Raw genomic sequence first — 14,822 nt, 5'->3', positions numbered from 1 at the left:
TTTGGCTGTGGCTCTCAACAAATATCTAGTTAAGGCTCAAAATTTTTATTGTTTTATAAATTTATGTTGTAGTTTGTTTGAATCAAGAGCCAAGCAGGGCTTAAAGTATTTGGATTAGATAAAATGTCTCTACAATATCTTCTAATCTACAGGTGTGCTTTCTCTCTCGTCCTGTGGCCCTCCTCCCTCCCTTCCCACTTCTCCCATATTTTCATTGCAGTTTGTTGTAACTGAATTATTTGTCCTATACATTGCCCATATGATAGACTTTACTAATTGCACTCCTGTAATGTTTCATATGTGGAGCTGTTTTTTATTTTATTTTTTTGTAAATTGATATTAAGATCTAGAGGTGTTATCAGATTCAGATGATTTGTATCTCTATTGAGTTGCATGAGGTCTGGTTGTCTCTATTACAGCCTTCCCCCAACCTTGGTACTGAGGGTTGAACCCAGGCACTATACCACTGAGCTATATCCCAGCCCCTTTTTTACTTATTTTTTTGGCAGGAGGTGGGGAGGGTGGGCGGTACTGGGGATTGAACTCAGGGATACTTGACCACTGAGCCACAACCCCAACCCTATTTTGTATTTTGTTTAGAGACAGAGTCTCACTGAGCTGCTTAGCACCTCCCCATTGCTGAGGCTGGCTTTGAACTCACAATCTTTCTGTCTCAGCCTCCTGAGCCCCTGGAAATATAGGCGTGCGACACCACACCCAGTCCCTTTTATTTTTTATTTTGAGACAGAATCTTGCTAAATTACTAAGGCTGGCCTCCGATTTATGATTTTCCTGCTTCAGCCTCCTAAATCACTAGGATTATAGGCATGTACTACCATGCACAACAATAGGCATTTGTTGATCATTGCTCATATTCATCTTCAGTAGGGGTTACAAAATAGTGATACTCTGATTTGGCTAGCCTATTCTCTAAAGAAATTTCCTTCAGCAACCATTTGGGTACCTTGAGGAAAGCCAGGGTAAAAACTTGATTCTTCATTTACCAGTTTCCAAAATAATAAGTAGTTTCCCTAGAAACCTCCAAAAATGACAACCAAGTATGTTTTTAAGTACTACTTGGATTTAAACCTATTTTGGTGCCGGGTGTGGTGGTTCATGCCTGTAATTATTCCCATCAGCTTGGGAGGCTCAGGCAGAAGGATCCCAAGTTCAAAACCAGCCTCAGGAACTTAGCAAGACCCTGTCTGCTATTTTTTTTTTTTTTTAAATACCGGAGTAAACCCAGATGGGCTTAACCACAAGCCACATTCCCAGCCCTTATATTTTATTTACAGACAGGGTTTCACTGAGTTGCGTAGGGCCTCACTAAGTTGCTGAAGTTGGCTTTAAACTCACAATCCTGCCTCAGCCTCCCAAACTGCTGGGATTACAGGCGTGTGCCACCATGCCTGGCGAAATCCTATCTCTAAATAAAATGTTTAAAAAGGGCTGGGGAGATTGCTTAGTGGTTAAGTGGCCCTAGGTTAAATTCCTAGAGTGAGGGAGGGAGGGAGGGAGGAAGGAAGGAAGGAAGGAAGGAAGGAAGGAAGGAAGGAAGGAAGGAAGGAAAGAAAGAGTACTTGATGGTTTTCAGGCTATTAAAATTATTATCCTTGTCAAGGCTGAAATTGTCCAATTTCTGGCCAGTAGAATCCTCTCATAGAATTAGTCTTGAATTATTAATACAATCCCAGTAGGCTTTGATAGCCTTCTTGCTTTCTTGTATAGCAAGTTGTTCCAAGCTCCTCTGGTACCTTTCCTACCCCAGTCCTTAATCAACTATTTCCCTAAATAGCTAAGGTGACTTTTAACCAGGGACCTTGTCAGGCTTTCTTTATCTACCTCCTCTCTGCCCATGAACTGTGGTTCATTCAATTGCTGATTATTTTCTGCAGTTCCAAAGCAGGTTTCAGCAGCCACCTTGATAGGAATGCAGACATCCTGCCCTCCCATTTATTATGTTGCCTCAAATAGGGACTCAGACTAATGCTTAATTCCCATATCACAAATGAGGACTGCCATAATTTTTAACATGTCTTAACTAAAAGCCAAAAATGGTGGGGGGAAATTACATTACCTGTAAACTAACAACCACCATTAATTCTGGCTGCTTTTAGGACCACAGAGCTCCCCGTTATCCAGGCCTTCTCTGTGACTAAGGCCAGCTCATCCCAACATTCCGGGACACCATTGATCATCAATCAGACCCTAAAGAATTCTTTCTTTCTTTCTTTTTTTTTTTTATTGGTTGTTCAAAACATTACAAAGCTCATGACATATCATCTTCCATACATTTGATTCAAGGGGTTATGAACTCCCATTTTTTACCCCAAATACAAGTTGCAGAATCACATCGGTTACACATCCACATTTTTACATAATACCATATTAATGACTCTTGTATTTTGCTACCTTTCCTATCCCCTACTATCCCCCCTCCCCTTCCCTCTCATCTTCCCTCTCTACCCCATCTGCTGTTGTTTAATTCTCTCCCTTGTTTTTTTTTTCCCCTTTCCCCTCACAAACTCTTATATGTAATTTTGTGTAACAATGAGGGTCTCCTTCCATTTCCATACAGTTTCCCTTCTCTCTCCCTTTCTCCCACCCAACTCGTCTCTGTTTAATGTTAGTCTTTTCCTCATGCTCTTCTTCCATGTTCTGATCTTAGTTGCTCTCTTTATATCAAAGAAGACATTTGGCATTTGTTTTTTAAGGATTGGCTAGCTTCACTTAGCATTATCTGCTCTAAGGAATTCTTTCTTAAAATTCATTCTCTTCCCTGTGTTAGAAAGTCATACTTTTCTGTAAGCATTGGCATAAAGTTGTCCTATCTCATTTTTATTCTTATATCCACTAACTATGATTTCTCTTTCTCTTAATTATTAGTATTGCTAGAGATTATTTTGTTATTCTTTTTGTAAAAACAAACTTTTGACTTTGTTATTGCTTTCTGCTATTGTTTGGATCTTGAATGTTCAAGGGCCAATTGTTAGAGGTTTGGTCCCCAGAGTGGTCTATAAAGTGGGGGATGGAACTGTTGAGAGATGGGACCAGATAGGAGATCATTAGGTCATTGGGTATATTTTTTTTTTTTTTTTTTTGGTATGGGGCATTGAACTCAGGGCACTCGACCACTGAGCCACATCCCTAGCCCTATTTTGTATTTTATTTAGAGACCAGGTCTCACTGGGTTGCTTAGTGCCTCACTTTTGCTTAGGCTGGCTTTGAACATTCAATCCTCCTGTGTCAGCCTCCTGAGCCACTGACCCTTTCTTTTGCTTTTGACCAAGAAATAAACAGTTTTTTACTCCACCACACACTCCCCACCATGAAGTGCTGTATCACCACGGGCTCAAAGCAATGGGGCTAATGAATCATGAACTGAATCCTCTAAAACTATGGGCCAAAAAAACCCTTTTTTGTGTGTGTGGTGCTGGGGATTAAACCCAGGGCCTTGTGCATGCAAGGAAAGCACTCTACCAACTGAGCTATATCCCCAGTCCCAAAATAAACCTTTTCTCTGTAAGTTAATTCTCTTTGAGTATTTATTATAGTGATGGAAAACTGACCAACATAATGCCAATGGTGTTTGTTTTCTTTTTTATTTTATTTTTTAAAGAGAGAGAGAATATTTTAATATTTATTTTTTTTAGTTTTCGGTGGACACAACATCTTTGTTTGTATGTGGTGCTGAGGATCGAACCCGGGCCACATGCATACCAGGCGAGCGCGCTACCACTTGAGCCACATCCCCAGCCCTGTTTTCTTTTTTAAAAAAAAATATTTATTTTTTAGTTATAGGTAGACACAATATCTTTATATTTATGTGATGCTGAGGATTGAACCCAGTGCCTCACGAATGGTAGGTGAGTGCTCTACCTTTGAGCCACAATCCCAGCCCTGTGTTTGTTTTCTATTGTACTAATTTTGGCTTTTATCTTCCTTCCTTCTACTTTCTTTGAATGATTCTGCTGGAATTGCCTGTTGTTGAGGCACAGACTCCGGGATTTTGAGTTTCATGTGTAGAATACTTCATTTGCCCCTCTGGATGTACTCTCCATCCTTTCAACTCTGTTCTTTGCCTGCCAAAGATAAATTATTCTCTGCTCTTTTAATCCTGTATGGACTACATCAATGGCCTCATTTGCTTCCTGGCTTCCAGTTGGGTCTGGTCCCTGAGGCTTCCAGACAGGCTATTGGAGTGAGTAGGGTCAAGGAATGTATTCCCCTGGCTCCCTTCTTGAAGGGTTGTTGCAGTCATCTCTTAACCGAAGGTCTCTGTTTCTCTCTCGGTATCAACTCTTTCTTTTCAGTAATGGTTAATTTTATGTGTCAACTTGGCTGGGCCATGGGGTATCTAGATATTTGTCCAACCATTATTTCAAGTGTTTCTGTGAAGGTATTTTTGAATGAGATTAACATTTCAATTGGTAAAGCAGATTGCCCAGCATAATAAAGTGGGTTAGTTAATCAGTTAAAACTTGAATAAAATATCAGCCTTTCCTCACATAAGAGGGATTCTTCAGCAGACTGCATGGACATTACATATACCATCAATTCTCTCTGGTTTTGAGCCTGCTAGCTCATAATACTGATATGAGTTTGCCAATCTCCATAATTGTGTGAGTCGATTCCTAATAAATCCCTTTCTCTGTGTTTATATTTATGTGTGCATATATATTACATATTAATAATGTATAAGTTATATACATTTATAATATAATTAATTTAACATAATACCTAATATGTTTATTTTACATATTATGTATTCACATGTATGTGTACCTCCTCTTCTGTTTTGTAACTCTGACTAATACAGTAATATTTCCACTCCTTCATTCCCTTCAGGCTAGGGATTGTAATGTAATGACTGCTATTACTAGTCCAAGATTATTATATTATCCCTGTAGTTCCTCAATACTCTTGGTCTCTTTACTAAACCTTTCTCTAATTTTTCTCATTTTAATGAGCCATCTCTTTCCTGTCTGGTGCCTAGTTAATATACCTAGAAACCATTATAACTGATATAATTCCTTAATTTAAAATCCAAAGTTGATCGCATATGTTAATTAGTTCAGTTTGCCCATTTCACAATGTATACATATTTCAAAAAATGCTGTAAAAAATACAGACAAATTTTGCCAAATTAAGAATGATAAAAAATAGTCAATATATTTATTTTTAAAAATATTTTTTAGTTGTCAATGGACCTTTATTTTATTTATATGTGGTGCTGAAACTGGAACCTGGTGCCTCACACATGCTAAGCAAGTGCTCTACCACTGAGCCACAACCCCAGTCCCAAGTCAATACTTTTATACTCCTCTCAAATAATAGAAAAACTCTAAATCAGAAAAGTTGCAATTAAGATCAATATATGAAATCAGTTGTACTTGCAATGAACAATCCAAAATGAAATCAAGAAAATAATTCTATTTACAATAGCATAAAAAAGAATAAATTACTTAAAAGTAAATCTAACAAACTAAGTGACAGAATTGTATATTTTGAAAAAAATATTGAAATTTTAACAGGCCTAATGTTCATAAGTTGGAATACATAATAGTGTTAAGATGACATTACTACCCAAATTGATCTACAGATTCAATGCAATCTTTTTCAAAGTTCCATCTGCCTGTTTTAGAGAAATTGAAAAGTTGATTTTAAAATTCAGATGGAAATTCAAGGGATCCCAAATAGCCAAAATAATCATGAAAAGGTACAAAACTCGAGAATTTACACTTTGTAATTTCCAAATTTACTACAAAACTACTATAATCAAGACACTGGCACTACCATAGAGATAAGAATATAAATTAATGGTCTACAATTGAGAGTTCAGAAATGAACCCTTATATTTATGGTTAATTAATTTTTTATTTTAAAAATTTTATTAATTTTTTGGTGCTGGGGATTGAACCCAGGGGAGCTTAGCCACTTAACCACATCCCATCCTGTTTTATATTTTATTTAGAGACAGGGTCTAGCTAAGTTGCTTAGAGCTTCACTAAGTTGCTGAGGCTGGCTTTGAACTCTCAATCCTCCTGCCTCAGCCTCCCAAGTTGCTGGGATTACAGGCATGTGCCACAGTGCCCAGTCTGATTTTTTTTTTAAGTCCCAAAATGACCCATTATTACTTATTTTTTTTTAAATTTTATTTATTTAATTTTTATTCCAATTTGTTATATATGGCAGCAGAATGTATTACACTTCATATTACACATATAGAGCACAATTTTTCATATCACTGATTGTATGCAAAGTATATTCACACCATTCATGTCTTCATACATGTACTTAAGGTAATGATGTCCAACTCATTCCACCTTTGTTTCTGCCCCCATGCCCCCTCCCTCCCCACCCCCACCCCTTTGCCCTATCTAGATTTTGTCTCCCATGCTCCCCCTCCCAACCCCACTCTGAATCAGCCTCCTTGTATCAGAGAAAACATTCAGCATTTGTTTTTTTGGGATTGGCTAACTTCACTTAGCATTATATTCTCCAACTCCATCCATATACCTGCAAGTGCCATGATTTTATTCTCTTTAATTGCTGAATAACATTCCAGTGTGTGTGTGTGTGTGTGTGTGTGTGTGTGTGTGTGTGTGTAACATTTTTTTTATCCATTCATCTACTGAAAGGCCTCTAAGTTGGTTCTACAGTTTAGCTATTGTGAGTTGTTTTGCTATAAACATTGATGTGGCTGTGTCCCTGTAGTATGCTGTTTTTAAGTACTTTGGGTATAGACTGAGGAGTGGGATAGCATATGCAACAAAATGAAATCTCTCACTATGCACAAAACTCAACTCAAAGTGAATTAAGGACCGAGGAATTAAGACAGAGACCCTGCATCTAACAGAAGAAAAAGTAGGCCCAAATCTCCATCATGTCGGATTAGGCCCCGACTTCCTTACTAAGATTCCTATAGCACAAGAATTAAAATCAAGAATCAATAAATGGGATGAATTCAAACTACAAAGCTTCTTATCAGAAAAAGAATCAATCAATGAGGTGAATAGAGAGCCTACATCTTGGGAGCAAATTTTTACCACTTGCACATCAGATAGAGCACTAATCTCTAGGGTATATAAAGAACTCAAAAAGGTAAACACCAAAAAAACAAATAATCCAATCAATAAATGGGCTAAGGAACTGAACAGACACTTCTCAGAAGATAATACAAAATCAGTCAACAAATATATGAAAAAATGTTCAAAATCTCTAGCAATTAGAGAAATGCAAATCAAAACTACTCTTAAGATTTCATCTCACCGCGCTGGGGATGTGGCTCAAGCGGTAGCACGCTCGCCTGGCATGCATGCGGCCAGGGTTCGATCCTCAGCACCACGTACAAATAGAGATGTTGTGTCCGCCGAAAAAAACTAAAATAAATAAATTAAAAAAAAAAAAAAAGATTTCATCTCACCATCAATATTTTAAACAAATGTTCCTGAGATGACTGGAAAACTACTTCAAAAAGAAAGAGTTCAGATTCCAATCTCACACTCTATATAAAAATGGACTCATTCTATGTTAAAGACCTAGGAGCTAAAACTATAAAATTCTTAGAAAAAAAACATGGACAAAAAGAATCTTTGAGACCTTTTAGGTGATGATTTTTAGATATGACACTGAAAACACAGATAAACAACAAATAGGTAAGTTGGACTTCCTCAAAATTAAACTTTTATGCTTTGCGCTTTGAAGGACACTATCAAAAGTAAACCTATAGAAGAAAATAATTGCAAATCATATATCTGACAAAAGTCTAGTATCTAGAATATAAAAACTTTGGCAACTAATGACAATTCAGTCAAAATTGGGCAAACGAGCTGGATAGACATTTCTCAAAAGAAGAAAAACAGATGACAATAAGCACATGAAAGAGGCTCAGCATCATTAGTCATTAAGGACATAGTAATCAAAACCACAACAGGATGACATTTCGCACAGACAAGGAATGGTTTTAATAAAAAAAAAAAAAAAAAAAAAGGAAGCACAAATGAATGTAAGTTGCCGAGGTCCTGCTCCAGCGGGATCCAGGGAATCCTGAAGGATGAGTGGTGTCGGTGGCGGCGCAAGGGATGAGACAAGGAGTTGTTCCATTGGAGCAATCGCCAGAGAGAGAGCTGCCCGCTGCTTTCTCTGTCTCCTTTTATTTTACTTTTTTGTAATCATAATGGGTACAGAATCATTAATAAAATGCGTCATCAATTTACAATTTCCAGATTTTCCTAGAATGTGACATTTCCTTATTTAACAGATGCCAAACTACGTAACCAGACTCTATATCTGCTAACCTGCCATTAATCTCTAAGTTTAAATCACACCTGTACTTAAGATCCCATCTGAAAGTCCCCTTATAACCATCTTGTAATATATTCTAAAAACATCTAAAAACGCCTACATTTATTCTCATAAAACTGGTTGAGCTGCTTTCTCAGAGAGTTTCCTTTTTCCTTAGTCAGAGTACACCAGTTCTTTACTAATCTTTAACTAAAGGGCAGGCTCTGCATGTCAATCCCCCTGCTGCTAACATTAACTATGCTTATCATAAATCCCCATGTAAAGTAAAGGAGAGTCTATTAGAAGGAAAATATATTTGTACTAACCTTTTCTCCCCTGGATGAATACCATAACCTATCCTTAATCAAACAGGCTACATATGGTGGGCTTCGTGCAATAGGCATGATAACTATCTACTTATGCTTGAGAGACTGAAGATAGGAACTTGGATTCTTAGTTGATTCAATCAATTGTAGTGCTGAGAGTTCCTGTAACATTTCCTAGAATGATTGTTGGTATTTTTCTGTTTTGTCCTCAATGTCCTGAGAGACAGTAAAACAGCCTTTAAGTCATGAACCACCTATTATATTTTTGGCCATCTAGAATTTAAAGTCTACTCATGCCTTCTGTTAGGCTAAATATAAAATAAAAAGTCCCAATTACATAAAAAAGAGTATCATGGTTTTGGTTTCCCACAAGTGTAGCCTTGCCAAACACTTGTCATCCTCACTATGACTTTGTCAAGACAGTGGGAGGTGGAACGCTCTCACCAGTTAGTGAGGATGTACAGAATTTGGAATCCTCAGACATTGTTTTTGGGTTTGTAAAATGGAGCACCTGGTTTGGATACTCAGCATGGTGGTACACACCTGTGATGCCAGGTTCTCGGGAGGCTGAAGAGGGATTGCAAGTTTAAGATCAGTCTGGGCATTTGTGAGAGACTCTGTCTTAAAATTTAAAAGGCTGGGGATAGCTGGGCGTGGTGCAGGATCCTAACAGTTTGGGAGGCTGAGGCAGAAGGATTGAGAGTTCAAAGCCAGCCTCAACAACTTATGCCCTAAGCAACTCAGCAAGACCCTGTCTCTAAATAAAATATAAAAAGGGATTGGAGATGTGGCTCAGTGCTTAAGTGTCCCTGAGTTCAATTCCTGGTACCAAAAAAAGGGCGGGGGCTGTGGACATAGCACAGTGGTAGAGCACTTCCATAGCATGGGCAAGGCCCTGGGTTTAATCTCCAGTACCATGAAAAAAATAAAAATAAACACAGCTGTGTGGGGCAGAGATCTCTCAGTGATAGAGTGTTTTCCTAGCATGCCAAAGGCCCTGGGTTTGATACTCCAAACTGGCAAAATAAAATTAAAATTAAAAGTTAAACGTACAATTACCATGTGACCCGGCAATTCCACTCCCATGTATAGATTAAAGAGAAGTAAAAATATATTCCACACAAAAACCTATATACCAATGTTCATAGCAGTATTATTCCCAGTAGCCAAAAATGGAAACAATCCTAATGTCCATCAACTGACAAATAGATGAACAAAATGTGATATACCCATACAATGGAATATTATTCAGTCACAGAATGAAATGAAGTAAGGACAAATGCTATAACATGGATATACCTTGAAAATGTATGCTAAATCCAAGAAAGCAGACTCAAAAAGCTATACATTGTATGATTCCAGTATTATTAATTATCCAGAACAGAAACATTGAGACAGAAAGTGGTTGCCAGGGATCAAGGGGAGAGGAAATGGTAACTTATTCCTAATGGATATGGGATACTTTTGTGGGTGGTTAAAATGTTCTGGAATTAGATAGTGATGATAGTTACACAATTTATGACTATACTAAAACCCACCGAATTGTACTTTTTTTTTTTTTTTTTTTTGGTACTGGGGCTTGAAACCAGGGGTGCTTAACCACTGAGCCTCATCCTAAGCCCATTTTTATATTTTATTTAGAGACAGGGTCTTTTTTTTTGGCACGGGACAGTGGGGTGGGGGTAACCAGGGATAGAACTCAGGGGCACTCAACCACTAAGCCACATCCCCCTAGCCCTATTTTGTACTTTTATTTAGAGAGAGGGTTTCATTGAGTTGCTTAGGGCCTCGATAAGTTATTGAGGCTGGCTTTGAACTTGCAATCCACCTGCCTCAGCCTCCCAAACCGCTGGGATTACAGATGTGTTCCAGGCGAATTGTACGTTTTTTTTTTAAATATTTATTTTTAGTTTTAGGTGGACACCATATCTTTATTTTATTTTTATGTGATGCTGAGGATCGAACCCAGTACCTCATGCATGCTAGGCGAACACTCTACACTGAGCCACAATCCCAGCCCGAATTGTACATTTTAATAGGGTGAATTTTACTGTATATGAATTACATCTCAATATTTAATTTATTTGTTAACTTTTGGCACAAGGGATTGAACCCAGAGGTGCTATACACTATTTCTTCCTTTTTTATTTTTTGTTTGAAACAGGTTCTTATTAAGTTGCGGAGGCTGACCTTGAACTTGGGATCCTCCTGCCTTAGCCTCTGGAGTCACTGGGATCTGACATACTTTAACATTTTAAAAAATGTTAAAATAAAGAAAAAAACCTCTCTCTCTCTCTCTCTCTCTCTCTCTCTCTCACACACACACACACACACACACACACACCATCTCTTACGAGCAGTTTGTCAGCACAGTGTGGTTTACATCTGGACTGGGAAAATAAAATTATCAAAGGAAATACTCAATACATACATAGGTAAGCTATTCTGTTTATATATATTTTGTTTATATATTACAAATTTTATTCCTACAGTAACAGTTTAGTGCCTTAGAGCAGTGCTTTTGAGACTTTGCTTATAATCCTTTTCTTTTATAACTTTATTTATTTATTTATGTGGTGCTCACACGTGCTAGACAAGCTCTCTACCACTGAGTCTCAATTCCAGCCCTGCTTTATATTATTTTAATGGGTCGAGAAATAAATTTAATGTGTCCCACTAAATTTTTTAAAAATATTTTTCTTAGCTGTAGATGGATATAATACCTTTATTTTATTTATTGATTTTTATGTGGTGCTAAGGATTAAGCCCAGTGCCTCATACATGCTAGGCAAGCACTCTACCACTGAGCTATAGCCCCAACCCCCCACTAACTTTTTTTTAAGAGAGAGAGAGAGGTGGGGGGGGGAGAGAGAGCTTTTTAAACTTTTTAATATATATATATATATTTTTTTTTAGTTTTTTGGTGGACACAACATCTGTATTTTATTTTATGTGGTGCTGAGGATCGAACCCAGCGCCCCGAGCATGCGTTACCGCTTGAGCCACATCCCCAGCCCACCGCCCCCAACTAACTTTTAAAATAATGAAATACTTTGGATTAGAAACTATTAGAGCACATTATGTGGCTCCTTGGGAAGAATCGAGGACATTGGCATAATTCAAAGGCTAACTGTGTCATGTTTTAGGAGACACAGAAGAGAGGTTGTGAAAGACACACACGCAGGCTAAAAGCTAAAAGCAGATTGTCTCATTTAGCACACTGGTACCTCATTTGGTTTTCTGGCATATGAATGTTTTTATGACCATCGTGTTATAATAGGGGAATAGAGTATTACTTAACTTTATAGCAACACAATTTGTAGTTAGTTGAATTAAAGCTTTTTTCAGTTGAGTTTTGGTCAGGAATTTGCAGGGTAGTTTTTCAGAACATGCAAAAGTGGATATGGAAATTTCAAATACGTGATTATTGTAGCATTTTGATTGAACTAATTTAGTCTGTCCTTATGTTGATTATTTTAATGCTAAAAAAAGACAAGAATGATCAAGGAAAATAGGGCAGTAAATATGTCTGAAACATAACAAAGTTTTTAAAAAAATTATTAGCAGTATCTAAAAATATTGCCATTTGGAATATCTAACATGTGTTGTAAATCTTTGGAGAACAAAGAGATCCTGCTGAAATTCAGTTATATATTGTAGAAAACCCAGTAAAAGCCAGTTTCCTGAAATTGTATTTTCAGGGATTAGAGTTGACCATACCATTCACTGTATTAAAGTTAGTTGGTTGTTTTTAAAGCAGGTTATAAAAGCACAAGAATGAAATTAATATTTTTCCAGCTGAAAAGCAATCTCATTTGGAAAATATTTCCAAAATTGTTTTTTTTTTCAGTAAAAATGTTGGCCTATCTAACTGATTTTTTTTCTTTTTTTAACATTCTTAGAGAATTAAACTAATAACTTCTGGGAAAACTGTCCTAACATGTCAAGCCTGTCCAGTCATTCTAAGTGGTAACCAGGATTTCAACATATATGCCTCTGGATTAGTGGTTCTCAAACGTGGTCCTTGATCTGGCAAAATCAGCATCACCAGGGAACCTGTGACAAATAAAACACTTGGCTTCCAGCCCCCAGACCCCCAGGCATTCTGAGTCTGATTCTGGGGGTAGAACAAGCAATCTGGTCTAATCAGTCCTCCAGGTGATTCTAATGCAAGCTGAAGACTGAGAACAAGGGTATTAGATTTCCCCAACATTGTTGCAACAAATTCATGAGAATTTATTAGTGAAAGCAATTTGATTAGAATGAAAGGAAAGTACATGTTACACCTCATCTCCTATGTGTTATCAATGTGATGATGTTTTCTTAACGTTTGCAAATGTTACCTCTTTTTCTGGTCTTTAGGAGAAATCATGGAATACTGGCATTATTTTTTCTTTAAGAGTTTGGTAGCCCCCTGGTGGGGTGTGGTGGCGCACACCTGTTATCCCAGTGATTCCAGAGGCTGAGGCAGAATGATCCATTGCAAATTCAGGGCCAGCCTCAGAATTTTAGCAAGGCCCTTAGAAACAGTGAAAACTTATCACAAAATTAAAAAAATAAAATTAAATTAAATTAAAATTAAAAGAGCTGGGGATGTGGCTCAGTGGTGAAGCATCCCTGGGTCCAATCCTCAGTAACAAAGAAAGAAAGAAAAAGGTAAAATAAAGAGTTTGGTAGCCCAGCTCAGTGGCACACGTAATCCCATCTACATGGGAAGCTGAGGCAGCAGGATTGCAAGTTCAAGGCACAGCCTTGGTTACACAGTGAGACCTGGTCTCAAAAAATTGGCAGTTGGGGCTGGGGATGTGGCTCAAGCGGTAGCGCGCTTGCCTGGCATACGAGGGGCGCTGGGTTCTATCCTCAGCACCACATAAAAATAAAGATGTTGTATCCACCGAAAACTAAAAATAAATATTTTTAAAAATTGGCAGTTGTTTGGGACTGGAACTTTCTTTATGATAAGTATTAAATTATAAATGAAATTTCTTTAATATAGTCATGTGTTACATAGCAATAGTCAATGACAGATTACATATACAAAGGTGGTTCCTTAAGTTATAAATGGAGTTGAAAATTCCTTTTGGTAGCTGTGATAATGTGTAGCACAAGTCCTATGTGTTTATTGTAAACAAACCTACTGTGCTACCAGTTATGTAAAAGTATAGCACATACAATTATGTACAGTAAATAATACTTGAATATGATAGTAAATTACTATTTATTTATTAACCCAGGGGCACTTAACCATGTTGAGTGATTGAGCTATGCCATCTAGGTTTGTGTGGCACTCTGTGATCTTCACACAAGGACCAAACCACCTCACAATGAACTTCTTAGAAGGCATCACATCGTTAAGTGACATATGACCCATGGCTTGTAGTTACAGGATGATTCCAACTTTCTAATACCTCTTACATTCATTTAGGTAAGTGCATTTTTTTTTCTAGGAACTTGCTCCATCAAAAATTTCAAGTGTATAAACATCATATCCTCTTATGATTTTTTTTTCTCTTCCTTCTCCTCCTTCTTTTCTTTTTCTGTGGTGCTGAGAATTGAACCCAGGAGCACTTTACCACTGAGCCACATCCCCAGCTCCTTTTGCTTTTTATTTTATGACAGGAGTCAGGGTCTTTCTAAATTGCCCAGGCTGGCCTTGAATTTGCAATCCTCCTGCCTCAGCCTCCTGAGTGACCAGGATTACAGGCATGTTCCACTGTGCCCAATTTATAATCTTAGTTGCCGCAGTCTGTCTGGGCACAATTCAGGAGCCACTTGTCAAAAGAAACTAACTTTATTTTTAGAACTACAAATGCCAAACAAAACAGCTCCTCAGGAAAAAAACCCTCAGAGCCCAACTGCCACCACCGGCTTCCACAAGCCTCTCACCCCGACAGCAGCCTCTCCACCTCCCACAATCCTCCTGCTCTTGAGGCTGATTGGCTGGGTTGCATGGGTGGAGCCAAAGAAGTCCCCCAATGAGCAGCTCCGTGGAGGAGCCAATCAGCTAGATGTTGCTGGGGCCACTGTGAGCCAATCATCAGCTGGCAGCTGGAAGTTTGCTGGGGCCCCTTTGGCTGTGGCTCTCAACACTTAGTAATACTGGAGATTCTGCAATGGTGTTCCCTTTTTAAATTTCTGACCTTAATTCCTGGTTGAGATCTCTTTTATTTTACTTCATGGGGTCTGTTCTAACTTGATTGTTTTCTAGGA

The sequence above is a fragment of the Ictidomys tridecemlineatus genome, chromosome 5 (assembly GCF_052094955.1).
Source record: "Ictidomys tridecemlineatus isolate mIctTri1 chromosome 5, mIctTri1.hap1, whole genome shotgun sequence".
Taxonomy (NCBI): Eukaryota; Metazoa; Chordata; class Mammalia; order Rodentia; family Sciuridae; genus Ictidomys; species Ictidomys tridecemlineatus.
This window is presented reverse-complemented; position numbering follows the sequence as displayed.